We start from the raw sequence: 12787 nt of genomic DNA, 5'->3' as shown, positions 1-12787 counted from the left end.
ACTCGAGTCAAAAATATATATGAAGCTAGATGTGTTGGCTGTTACATAAAACATTATCATTAAGTTATCTTAGGTATAGATGACCTGCCGGGGCCCGGAGGCTTTGTCCGGGCCTACCGCTGAGGCGAGGTGGCGAATGCTAGCGCGACCACATCTCGCCCCACCCAGGCGGATGACTGCTAACACGTGGTGGTTTTTAGTCAGAAGGAGTCAGACATAACCCTCTGGCGCCCCCGCGCTGGAGGGTATCCATGATGGATTTCCCCACGTAAAATAAAAAAAAGGGTATAGATGACCTATTTTAGACATATTTGAAAAATGGAAGCTCAAAACAAATTGTTACCACGTAACCGCCCTACGTGTAATTGGAAAATATGAAACCAACCCGACAGGAATAGTTTACAAGTTGTTAATCGTAAAGTGTACCAATTAAGCAGAGTTGAGCGGAGTTCAGAGCTGAAAGTCGAAACGCTGAAAACAACTTTTCGCTAACGACACACAAATTTGATTGAATTTCGACGAGGTAATACTGAAGGGCAAAATGGTTAAAAAAAGCACGTCGTTAGCAATTACCTTTTAGAAATAAGTAGCTGTGCCACGCAGTTTCACATGCGTTGAGTTGAAGAAAAAGATTTAGCCTATAGCCTTCATCGATAAATAGGCTATCTAATACAAAAAAGTTTTTAATTTGAACCAATTCAACAAACTTTTCAGCTTTATATTACGAGTATAGATTGAAATATGATCAAATAATGAAGTTTTTACTTACCTATAATAATTGTATTTCAAAGCCAGAAGTTGGATGGTTATCCCGCCATCGATCGGCTTTGTAAGTTCCAAGGTGGCAGTGGAACTGTGTTATCCCTTAGTCGCCTCTTACGACACCCACGGGAAGAGAATGAGTGGCTATATTCTTTACTGCTGTAACCACACAGCAGATAGCATTAATTAATTAAATAGTCGATTAGTGTTAATTTTAATTTTTTTATTTATATGAAATACTCAAAATCAAAAATAACTATCCAAATAAGCTTCAAAAGCACCTTCAAACGTCGTTTTAGACATGTTATTGTATTGTATTATATACTTTACAATACAATACAAATATACTTTGTTGAGCAGAATCAGTACAAGTAACATAAAATATGCAAGTAAAAATAACAAAAAAAAAAAAAAAGAAATGAACAAAAGGCGGTCTTATCGGAGAATTTTATATATGATATATAGCTATAAATATATATAGTATGTATGTATGTTTGTTGTGTTTCTTTTTTCTCTTTTTATCACTGTATCAAAAATAGTATTATATTATATATTATATATTGGTTTTCCTCAACATCAAGTTCGGGCAGACATTCCACCTCCACAACTCTGATACGACTGATCACACAATTAAACAGATATTTATAGCCTTCACCCCATATGTGTCTATATACACACTTGTATATAGTTTTCTTATGAAAATATATGTTATTCTTCGCAAACGAAAAAATCCTACTCCGAGGAAGTAGGATGTCGAAAAAACAGACAAGTAAATACGTAATATTAGGATTAAATCAAAATGTACTCGTCATCCTACTAATAAACGCGAAAGTTTGTATGTATGGATGTTTGTTCCTCTATCACGCAAAAACTACCGAATGGATTTTAATGAAAGTTTACGATAAAATAGCTTATACATTAGAATAACACAAAGGCTATAATTATTAAAAATATTGTGTGAATTGTCCAAAATATAAAGATAAATGTCAAGTAAGTTGGAAAAAAATCTGCCATCTTCGAGCTATTCGTGTGTATTCTGCAAAAACTGTGGAGTTTACACGCATATAATGTATAAGAGAAATGTTTATTTTAATTAGTCCTACAAAAAAGTCAAATAGATATTTTTTTTTAATCTATAATATATATAAAAGCGAAAGGTCACTCACTCATCACGAAATCTCCGAAACTATAACACCTACAAACTTGAAATTTGGCAAGTAGGTTCCTTATAAGACGTAGACATCCGCTAAGAACGGATTTTACGAAACTCGCCCCCTAAGGGGGTAAAACGGGGGGTGGAAGTTTGTATGAAAGTCCTATGTTTTTGAAGTTAGAGACTTGAAATTTAAAATGTAAGCTCTATAGATGGTGAAAAGGTGTCCAAATAACATATCTTTAGAAATCAACCCCCTTTTAGGGTTAAAACGGGGGATGGTACGCTGACTCACTCATCGCGAAATCTCCGAAACTATAATAGCTACAAACTTGAAATTTAGCAGGTAGGCTCCTTATAGGTTGTAGGCATTCGATAAGAACGGATTTTACGAAACTCGACCCCAAAGGGGGTAAAACGGGGGTTGGAAGTTTGTGTGAAAGTCCTATGTTTTTGAAGTAAGAGACTTCAAATTTAAAATGTATGCCTTATAGATGATGAGAAGGTGTCCAAATAATGTGTCTTTAGAAATCAACTCCCTTTTGGGGTTAAAACGGGGGATGGTAGCTTTACTCGCTCATCACGAAATCTCCGAAACTATAACACCTACAAACTTGAAATTTGGCAGATAGGCTCCTTTTAGGGCGTAAACATTCGCTAAGAATGAATTTTACGAAATTCAACCCCTAAGGGGGTAAAACGGGGGTTGGAAGTTTGTATGAAAGTCCTATGTTTTTGAAGTAAGAGACTTGAAATTTAAAATGTACTTTCTTTAGATAGTGAGAAGGTGTCCAAATAATGTATCTTTAGAAATCAACTCCTTTTTGGGTTTAAAACGGGGAATGGTAGGTTGACTCCCTCATTACAAAATCTTCGAAACTATAACAGCTACAAACTTGAAATTTGGCAAGTAGGTTCCTTATAGGGCGTAAATATTCGCTAAGAGTTGATTTTATGAAACTCGATCCTTAAAGGGCTAAAACGGGGGTTGGAAGTTTGTATGAAAGTCCTATGTTTTTGAAGTAAGAGACTTTAAATTTAAAATGTATGCTCTATAGATGGTAGAAAGGTGACCAAATAATGTATCTATAGAAATCAACTCTCTTTTGGAGTAAAAAAAGGAGTGAGGAGGTGTCCAAATAATGCATCGTAATCTATATATATAAAAGAGAAAGGTCAGTGACTCACTCATCACGAGAACTCAAAAACCGCTGGATGGTCTATCCATCCAGATTGGACAAAGATAAAGTTTAGCAGGGATGTAGATTATAGTTAGCAGACGTAGTCCGCTAAGAACGGATTTTACGATATTCCATCGCTAAGGGGGGTTGAAACATATACAGCCTGAAAATAAAACCAAAAATGTGGTGTATGAGGTGAGATGTGGTGAGAGGTTTTATAAAAATAACTATTAAATTATACTAAACTGTGCCTTTTAAAAAGTTACTCAGTTTGATAAGCATTTCAAGTGACTGAAATAAAATAATAATTTGCGTTAAACATCTTAATAGTAATACATATCTTCATAACCACGAGGACGTAATCGCGGGCAACAGTTAGTGTATTATAAGTCCCCAAAAGCGTATGTGATCGATTCGCTCAAAATTTACTGAACGGATTTTCATGCGGTTTCAACATTGTAGAGAGGACTCCACCATTGGTAAGAGGAAGGTTTACGGAACGGCTAAGCCGATTTTGATGAGAGTTTCACTGGAAATTTGCTGGCAAAACTTTGTGACACACTAATTTCAACGCGGGCGAAGCCGCGGGCACAGCTAGTATCATATAAAAAATTGACCACTCCAGCGGGATTCGAACCCGCGTCTCCGACTGACCGTGTCGGTGCTCTAGCCAATTAAGCTATGGAAAGATGTGCCCGCTAGAGCGAAATTTTTGATATGATGATTTTTATGTTCGGTTTAAGCGAAACGTTTAGAATTCCTAATGTGTGGGTAACACAAAAATAAAATCGTACATAAGTCAAATAGATTTTTATGTCGCAGAACCAATTTTGATGAATTTTGGTATAAAGATAGATATTGAGAAAATAATAAGCTACCCGAAGTACTTACTAATCCTGCGCAGACGAAGTCGCGGGTACCAGCTTGTATCTAGATAAATTCTAAATAGGACCGCACAACTTTCAAAACAAAACAAAAAAAACATCAAAATCGGTACACGTAGTAACAAGTTATGAGGTAACACAGATAAAAAATACTACCGTCGAACTTCCTCCTTTTTTGAAGTGGGCTAAAAATCTAATTATAATAAATACACTTCCTAAAATTCAAACGATTAGCATTTAATTGGAAATTGTTTGACAAATCCAACTTAGAGCACTGTCCATCTTTAAAAGATTTGAGTAAACTTTTCAAATCTTTTCGAGATATTTTTAATCAACGGAATGGAGGCCTTGTATGTGCCGATTCTAAATATTAAAATTTCCGCGAAGGCATTCATTAATGTCGGCCTTCACGGGTTTTCATGGCTAAATTAACTCTTGTTTAATATTTATAAGTATGTGTAGTAGAACAAATATAACACAAATTAACACGAGTAGAATTCCAAGTTATAAAGTCTGTATACACGAAAAAAATTGTGTAAATTTGTTTGTTAATTTGTTAAACAACAGATAACTTTTAGTGGCAACATAAACCCCAAAACAGTAACACTTTTACCTAATAAAAATATCACGATCACGATTCAGCTGTAACATCCCACTGCTGGGCTCATGCATAGGTCTCTTTCTCCATTTAGGAGAAGTGTCAGAGCTTAATCCACTACGTTGCTCCACTGGAGGTTGGCAGATACTATAAGTAACGGTCACTATCAGTAGTACAAAATCTCTACCTAAAAATTTTCGCTTTAACTTCGTTTTCCATTTTTTTTTCAAAAACTTCATCTTCAATTACAAAGTACCGCTTTTACTTTCTTTTTTTATTGTAGTCGGTATTATTAAAGCAGCTCTAAGTTATGTATGTGTTCAACAGACATTAAACACGACTGCTAGCCAATAAGCCAATATAAAGATATGTAAGAAACGAAAAAAACGGGGGAATCCCCATAGAACAAAGTCGTAGGACGGGGAATACCCAATTCTTCAAGCAGGATGTTCAAAAACGGCGGGGATTCTCGCGACCAAAAAGAAGGCACCACATTCTATCATAATTATAGTGAAACCACGCATAACGGAGCCGGGTGTATTACTGTACATAATACAGCGATAGATGCTAAAGAATTATCGATAGTGCATAAAAACATGCCGTGCTCAGTATCGCGTCACTAACTAGATCACATGGACCAGCGGACGCGGTGAATTCGATGCTCCGTTCAAAGCTACGGTGCATGCCTTTGATATATTTAATATAGGCTTTCACGTAAATCCTGTTAGCTGTAAACTATCAAGCTTTTATGACGTAAAGGTTAATGTTGTTACTGTTGTGTTTTATATACCTAATTATTGTAAATCTACTAAAATCAAACTTTATCAACAAATATAAATATGTGCTCTTACAAAACTTTTTTATATCTTTTCTAATACCACACCAAAAATCTTGATATTTTTACTATTTCTTGCTTCAAAATCATTTTTATTTTTTTTTTATTTTAAATTATAAAAATAAAGTTAAGCAGGTGGTTAGTTTATTTATTAATAGCTGTGCCCGCGACTACGTCCGCGTGGAATTTAACAGAAAAGTTATTGTTTAGTTTACAGATTTATGAAATAAATAAATTTCTGAAATAAAAGTAGCCTAAGTTAGTCCATATTACATCAGCTATCTGGCAGTGAAAGTCCCGTCAACAAAACAAACAGACAGACAGACAAAAATTGGAAAAACATGGTATTTTGGTATTATGGGGGTGTACCGTGTATACATCCATATGCATTTAGTAAAAAGCGGTTATTGTAACAAACAGACACTCCAATTTTATTTGTTTGTATAGAATAGGTTTATAGCTAAATCACTATATAATTAGACGTTCGTAACTAATGTTTTTTTTTTACATGACTAAGAAGAAGACAGGTATTCAATTATGAAGTAATTTCCGTCTAAAAATGTATTGTACACTTATATACATCTCTTGTACTGTGTCGAGTAACAAACGTATAAAAAACTTATTTAATAATAATAATAAATACTCTTTATTGTACACCACAAAGAAACATTACAAAATAGGTGATATATGCAAAGAAAGATGTACAAAGGCGGTCTTATCGCTAAGAGCGATTTCTTCCAGACAACCTTTGGGCATAGGACATGGCGTAGAAATCTTTTTCTAGAGGCGCTAGGGTACTTACTTGTTTGATTTTATTTAAATTTTAACTACCTACTTTATTTTGTTTTTTTAAATACATGTATGGTAATATCAATTGAAGGTTTGTTTTATTAATTGCTATAAGTTACTGTTAGCTATCAGAGACTCTCTAAGCAAGTTTTAGTTTAACTAATGAATTAAAACTTTTGGCTTTACATGTTGCGAAAAGAAATATAATATTTAACATATACAGTTGAATTTGATGGTAAAACAGAAGACACATGTCGATATGTTTTACCTGTTGGATACCGTTAAACGTCAGATAACTATTGCAAGCCCTCTCAAGGTTGTGCTTTATTGAAACAAAAAAAAAAAAAACACAAAATGAAAAATACGGGTAGCGCAGTACTTACACTTGTATATTTCTATAACGATGCACGAATATGCTAAAATACCCACTTCTATACAGACTACACATCAAAATAATATTTAAATATAATTTGAAGAATTTCTTAATACTATTATAGTAAAAAGAATCGATTAAAAAATATTATGTTGGACGTGAACATTTTGGATGTAACAACGTGGCGAAATAAACCGTTTTTATATTATACCAGGAAAATAATTTCTTTGAAGCCTATTGAATATAAATGCTTAAATGTTTCTCAACCTTTTACAATAATTTTTACTGTCTTTGAGCTAGTAACTCAATTGTTAACTATACGAAAATTAAGTTATTAATTGTATTTTTATGATTGGTAAACTCAATCATTAATTTCTATTAAATACAACTATTAGACGCATATAAGGCGTAGATCCCCCATGGAATATTGCGGCTCCACATGGAATACTGCTCTCACCTGACTGGCTGGGGCACCTCAATATCAGCTCTCTCTATTTGACCGGGTTCAACGCCGGGCGGCTCGAATCATCGGCGACAAGGTTTTTTCCGATTGGCTTGATTCTGTGGCACTGCGTAGAAATGTTGGGTCACTCTACATCTTCTGCCGCATCTAGCACGGAGAGTGTTCTAAGGAAATTTTTCGGAATACGTGCAGCAGGATTCCACCACCGGACATCGGGTCAAAATTCCAAATTTCACCCACGTCACCTCGATGGCCGAAAAACTATGCCAACTCGATTTTTACGCCATTTCCTGCCTCGCACGACCACTATATGGAACCAGCTGCCACCTAGGGTATTTCCGAACCGCTACGACTTAGGGACCTTCAAGGAAAGAGTATACTCCTATTTGAAAGGCCGGCAACGCGCTCGCTAATCTTCTGATGTAACGGGTGTGTATGTGGATGTTGTTTTCACTTACCACCAGGTGGGCAAACTGTCCGTGTGCCTCCTCTTCTTTAAAAAAAAGACGTGCGCTTTATGATTTTCCTAACTAAGTGATATTTATCACCGATCACTGAAACATACTCTGAATCTAACAAATCCAGTGTAATAAACTTATAAATGAACACGTATGTTTGCAACTCAACAAAATAAAAATAAAATATAAAACATCAACGAAAAATAAAGAAATAAAAATGTCAAAGGTGTGGAGCAAACAACAAAAAAGCAAATAAAATGTTCGATAAGCAATTTAAAAATCGAACTCGGTGTTCTTTGTACAGTTTCGTATTTGTTCGTACGTAACGTACATTCGCAGAAGCTTCTCGAATTCGGCTTTCAATCATTTCCAAAATGGCGGACGTGGTCCGCGCTGACGGTCATAATTAAAGTATATTTCGAATAGAAACGTGAACGCTTGTTAAAAACATCGCCTTTTTTCTGGATATTTAATAAAAATGTTTAGAGGAACATTTTGAAATAAAACACTTTTTTTTTTTGTTTTTACAAGAAATATGAGTATGTCTTAAATAAGAGAATAATTTAATTCGGAGTAAAAAACGTGGGGTGCATTTAACTATATTTTCATAACTTTTTATTATGTTTTGATAACTCTCCGCACATAGATTATAATAGATATATTTCATGATGAATAATAGTTATATTTCATATACCAAGCACCCCACGCTTTTTACTCTGAATTGAATTATTCTCTTAATAACTTAAATTTTATTATAATTTTATTTTGAAGTAATTAATTATGATTGATTATTCGATCTTCTACTACTGTAATATAAACTCTTTGTAATTAAAAAAATATTTTCTACTTTTTAGTTCGATTAGCAATAAATGTGTGGTTTTTTGTTTTTTTAAACTATAATTTGTTTTTAATTTTTTAGTTCGATTTTTCAATGAATTATTTGCGGACATGTGATAGTTTTCCATTACTCATATAAACAATGAAAGAATAACTATTCCGCGCGGAGCGAAGCCACGAACTTACGCCACGCGAAGCGGATGGGAAACAGCTAGTAAGGAATAAACAAAGTAAAAATGCAACTAGCCTGAAAATCTACCTCCGTTGTGCTCTGCTGAGTGCGCGAGCGAAAGAGTAAGTCCGAATGCGCAGATCGCGCGCTAGCTCTCTTACTTCCTTATATCGGATCCACGAAATAATTTATGAATCCTGGCGATCCTAATAAGGATATTGGGAAACTGTTATTGTATTGTTGCATTGTCATCGGTCCTTGATACGTGGGCAAAGTTTCAAATTAATCAAACTTCTGGAAATCGGTGAAAATTATTCTCAAAGATTCCATTACATACATACATGCATTCATACAACCCAAGCTAATAAAAGCGTGGTAAAAAAGACGTCGGTCGCATCGTAATCGTGGTCTTCTGTAAGGTCGAGGTACTACCCCAGTCGAGCTGCTCTATATTTTGAGCAAAATAAAAAATCAATCAAATATCTTGTACAAGTATTAAAATTAAAATAAAGTTTAGCTTGGAGGTGTATTTCTGACTGATCTATTGACTCGTTTCATGAAATACGACGCAAAAACTAAATTAAGCACACCGTGTCTGAAATCAAGCGTCATTCAATAAACAAGTGGATGGATTGCCATAATATTGTCCTGAATGAATCTTGATTATTAAGAATACGCTGCGACGCATTCCGTAACGTAACTGAGTTAGAGGCCTTCGAATGAAAGGGAGTTAGGCTTAATTTAGTTGACAGTGTTGGAGATACATCGGGTATATAGAGTATTACGTTTTAGGAGTAATAAAGGTAGGGAAAACGATGGGGGTTCATCCAATTCTTTTAGCTAGGTTTATGGTTTCTTTTTGTGACTAGTACTATAGGTCACGATAGTAAATGAATGGGTTTATGATGGGCTGTTAGATTTGAAGTTTTTTTTTTTAGGAAATAATATTCAAAAATTATCGAAGGATAAAAAAAAATGGTAATCGACGCATTTTGTATGCGGCGCTTACGACCTTATTCATGAAACCGTAATCATTCATAAAACAAATCATAACTGACTACCTTCCTTAAGAACTAATTTCCTTTCGATTTTTCGGAAGTTTCACTTCTGTGTGAATTGCACACACATACACACACATTTTTTTTCCTATATCAAATTCAGCTTCAAATAGAAATACTGTAACAAAGTCTTCCCTAACACATCTGTCGGTGAATAGTTTGGAGTGATGGATCACGGTGTAATATTTTCCCGAAATCCCGAAATCCCGAATACCCTAATCCATAAAATCATAACAGCTACGTTTATTCTTGTACATTTGTTTACACAACGACGATAAACGTTAACGATTTAACATTTGCCAGTAAATAAATTAAACCGATTAATATTTTCAAACCGGATAATATTATTATTTTATTGATAAAATATTATCCGGTTCAAGATTATATCAATGTTAAGAATGTTTGGGTTTGGTGGCGCTGTGTTTTAATAGACTTAAATGATTGTTTGCTAGCAAACAACCGACTTCAATTATATCGACAAGTAATGCAACGTAAGTAGACGAAAAAATGGTACTAAAGAATATAGCCACCCCCTCTCTTCCCGTGGGTGTCGTAAGAGGCGACTAAGGGATAACACAGTTCCGCTACCATCTTAGAACTTAAAAAGCCGACCAGTGGTGGGATAACCATCCAACTGCTGGCTTTGAAATACACAGGCCGAAGACGGGCAGCAGCGTCTTCGGTGCGATAAAGCCAGCGGTCACCAACCCGCCTGCCCAGCGTGGTGACTATGGGTAAAACACATGAGTCACGCTATTTTTGGCGTAAACTTGTGGAGGCCTATGTCCAGCAGTGGACTGCATAGGCTGTAATGATGATGAGACGAAAAAAAAAACTAACAAACGCACTAGTCGCCACTACGATTTTCGAAGGTTTCCCTCGATTTCTCTGGGACGCTATCGACAAATAATAATTTCCTTATCATGGTACCACCCTTGGGATATTTCCTTTCCAACAAGAAAAAAAATCAAAAAAATCATAAACGACAAAGCTATCCGCGAACACACATAAAAATAAATAAAAATATAATATATATGATCGAATTGAGAAACCTCCCCCTTTTTTGAAGTTGGTTAAAAAAGGAGAAGGTTCTCAATTCGAGTGTTTTATTTTTCGATGTTTCTTTTTTTAATCGAAAGGTGGTGCTCGTGACACGGTCCAATTTAATTTTGATTATGATCTGACGAGTACTTTTTAAGTTACATCTAATAATGCGTATTCACTTGACTATTTGCTTCGTCTACATACGTTGTGTTACTTGTCGATGTAATTGAAGTTGGTTTTTTTCTTGTTTGCGAGCAAACATCATTAAGTGTAAGAGATGTCCAGGTTTTTAATAAATGACAGTTTTTCAAAGACTAGCTTTTTACCCGACTGCCAAGGAAGGGTTATGTTTTTCGCGCGTATCTTGTATGTATGTATGTAGGCATGAAATTGAAGGATAAGTCAAATCATTCTCTCTTTTTGCATGTCTCCGACTGCATGTTATGTACGACGTTGCATAAAGTTTCGAAGGACTACCGTATTAATATATTTTAAATGTACAGCACAAAATGTTTGATATTGTTTCTATTTATTTCGCTGACTTTATGTGCATATTGAATTTTTATCTTGTTCCAGCTTTTTCAGTAGATTTTCTATTAGTTGTTCTTCACGCAGGCGGGTTTTTTTTTATTTTTTATTATTATGTTATTTATTTCTTGTTGAGTCTTCTCTGCAGATTCTGGATCAGTGGTACCTTAATGCTATTTATTTGTTTGTAAGGTGCTTGCAATAATTCTGGTGAGTTACTGTACTCTTACGGTGCTCCCTAACCATCGGACGAGATGTAATTAATTTATTTATTAAGTCACGTACAGAACAGGTTACAGGAATTAAAATATACAGTTTGTTTCAGTTGTTAACTATTTAGTTTATACATAACATAATCACATCAGCCTATCGCAGTCCACTACTGGACATAGGCCTCCACAAATTCGAGCCAAAAATGGCGTGAACTCATGTGTTTTGCCCATAGTCACCACGCTGGGCAGGCGGGTTGGTGACCGCAGGACTGGCTTTGTCGCACCGAAGACGCTGCTGCCCGCCTTCCGTCTGTGTATTTCAAAGCCAGTAGTTTGATGGTTATCCCGCCATCGTCGGCTTTTTAAGTTCCAAGGTGGTAGCCGAACTGTGTTATCCCTTAGTCGCCTCTTACGACAACCACGGGAAAAGAGGGCGTGGCTATATTCTTTAATGCCGTAACCACACAGCATACATAACATAATATCTGGGTTGAAACCCTTAATGTGCACGACATACAGTAAAATTGAACACTAAACGGAACAAAACTGGATGGAATGGAATATACACATACTGATTGACTTTAAGCTTGCTTGCTACTGATTTTTATTTAATAAAACACAATTGACTGTTCAATACTTTGGGATGATTAAGTGTTAAACATTTCTTTTATTTTTAATTCTATGCCATACCGCGATTATTATTTTTGAACACCCGATACTTGGGCGTCGTTGCAAGTGTCATGTTTGCGAGTGACCCAGCCAGCAATCAAAAGTGTTTATGGTGACCTTGAAAGCTTAAATTTGCGTTAATAGTTTTGTATTTTTATTTTATACTACTAGATCAGCAAACATACGTACTGCTCAGCTAATTGTCAGCGATTACCGTAGCCTATAGACGCCTGCAACACCAGAAGCGTCGCTAGCGCGTTGCCGATCCTACCCCTTACTCACCCTGGAATATAACATTGCTTGAAAGCAGTATTATTTAACTAAAGTCTTATGTGTGACGTACTTCCGCAGTCAGGCTGTTCCAGATTTTGAACAGGATATTTCCTGTTGCGCCCCGCCTCAGTTTTGCACAGTCAGTTATATTTATACAAGTAAAGTCACAGTAAATCCTAGTCAAAAAGACATTAACTTAAGCTTCTGTTTTCTTGTGTCAAGATACATGAGCCCGATCAAGTCGAGCGAACTAATCCTGTTCTTTGTAAGCTTTAGTCTCATAGATTGGATATCGCTTGGGAAATAATAACATTTTTTATGGATAGTACCTACTTGTAATTACTTATTTCGATGTAAAGAAGAATATGTTGAACTTGATTACACATTACATTAGAGATTATGCTTTATTTATTTATTTAAAAGGGTCGGTAACAGGCGATATATAAAAAAAAAAGAAAATCACAAAACAATATACAGAAAATTCTTTCTTACGGTGGT

The sequence above is a fragment of the Melitaea cinxia genome, chromosome 24 (assembly GCF_905220565.1).
Source record: "Melitaea cinxia chromosome 24, ilMelCinx1.1, whole genome shotgun sequence".
NCBI lineage: Eukaryota > Metazoa > Arthropoda > Insecta > Lepidoptera > Nymphalidae > Melitaea > Melitaea cinxia.
Note: the sequence above shows the minus strand (reverse complement) of the source record.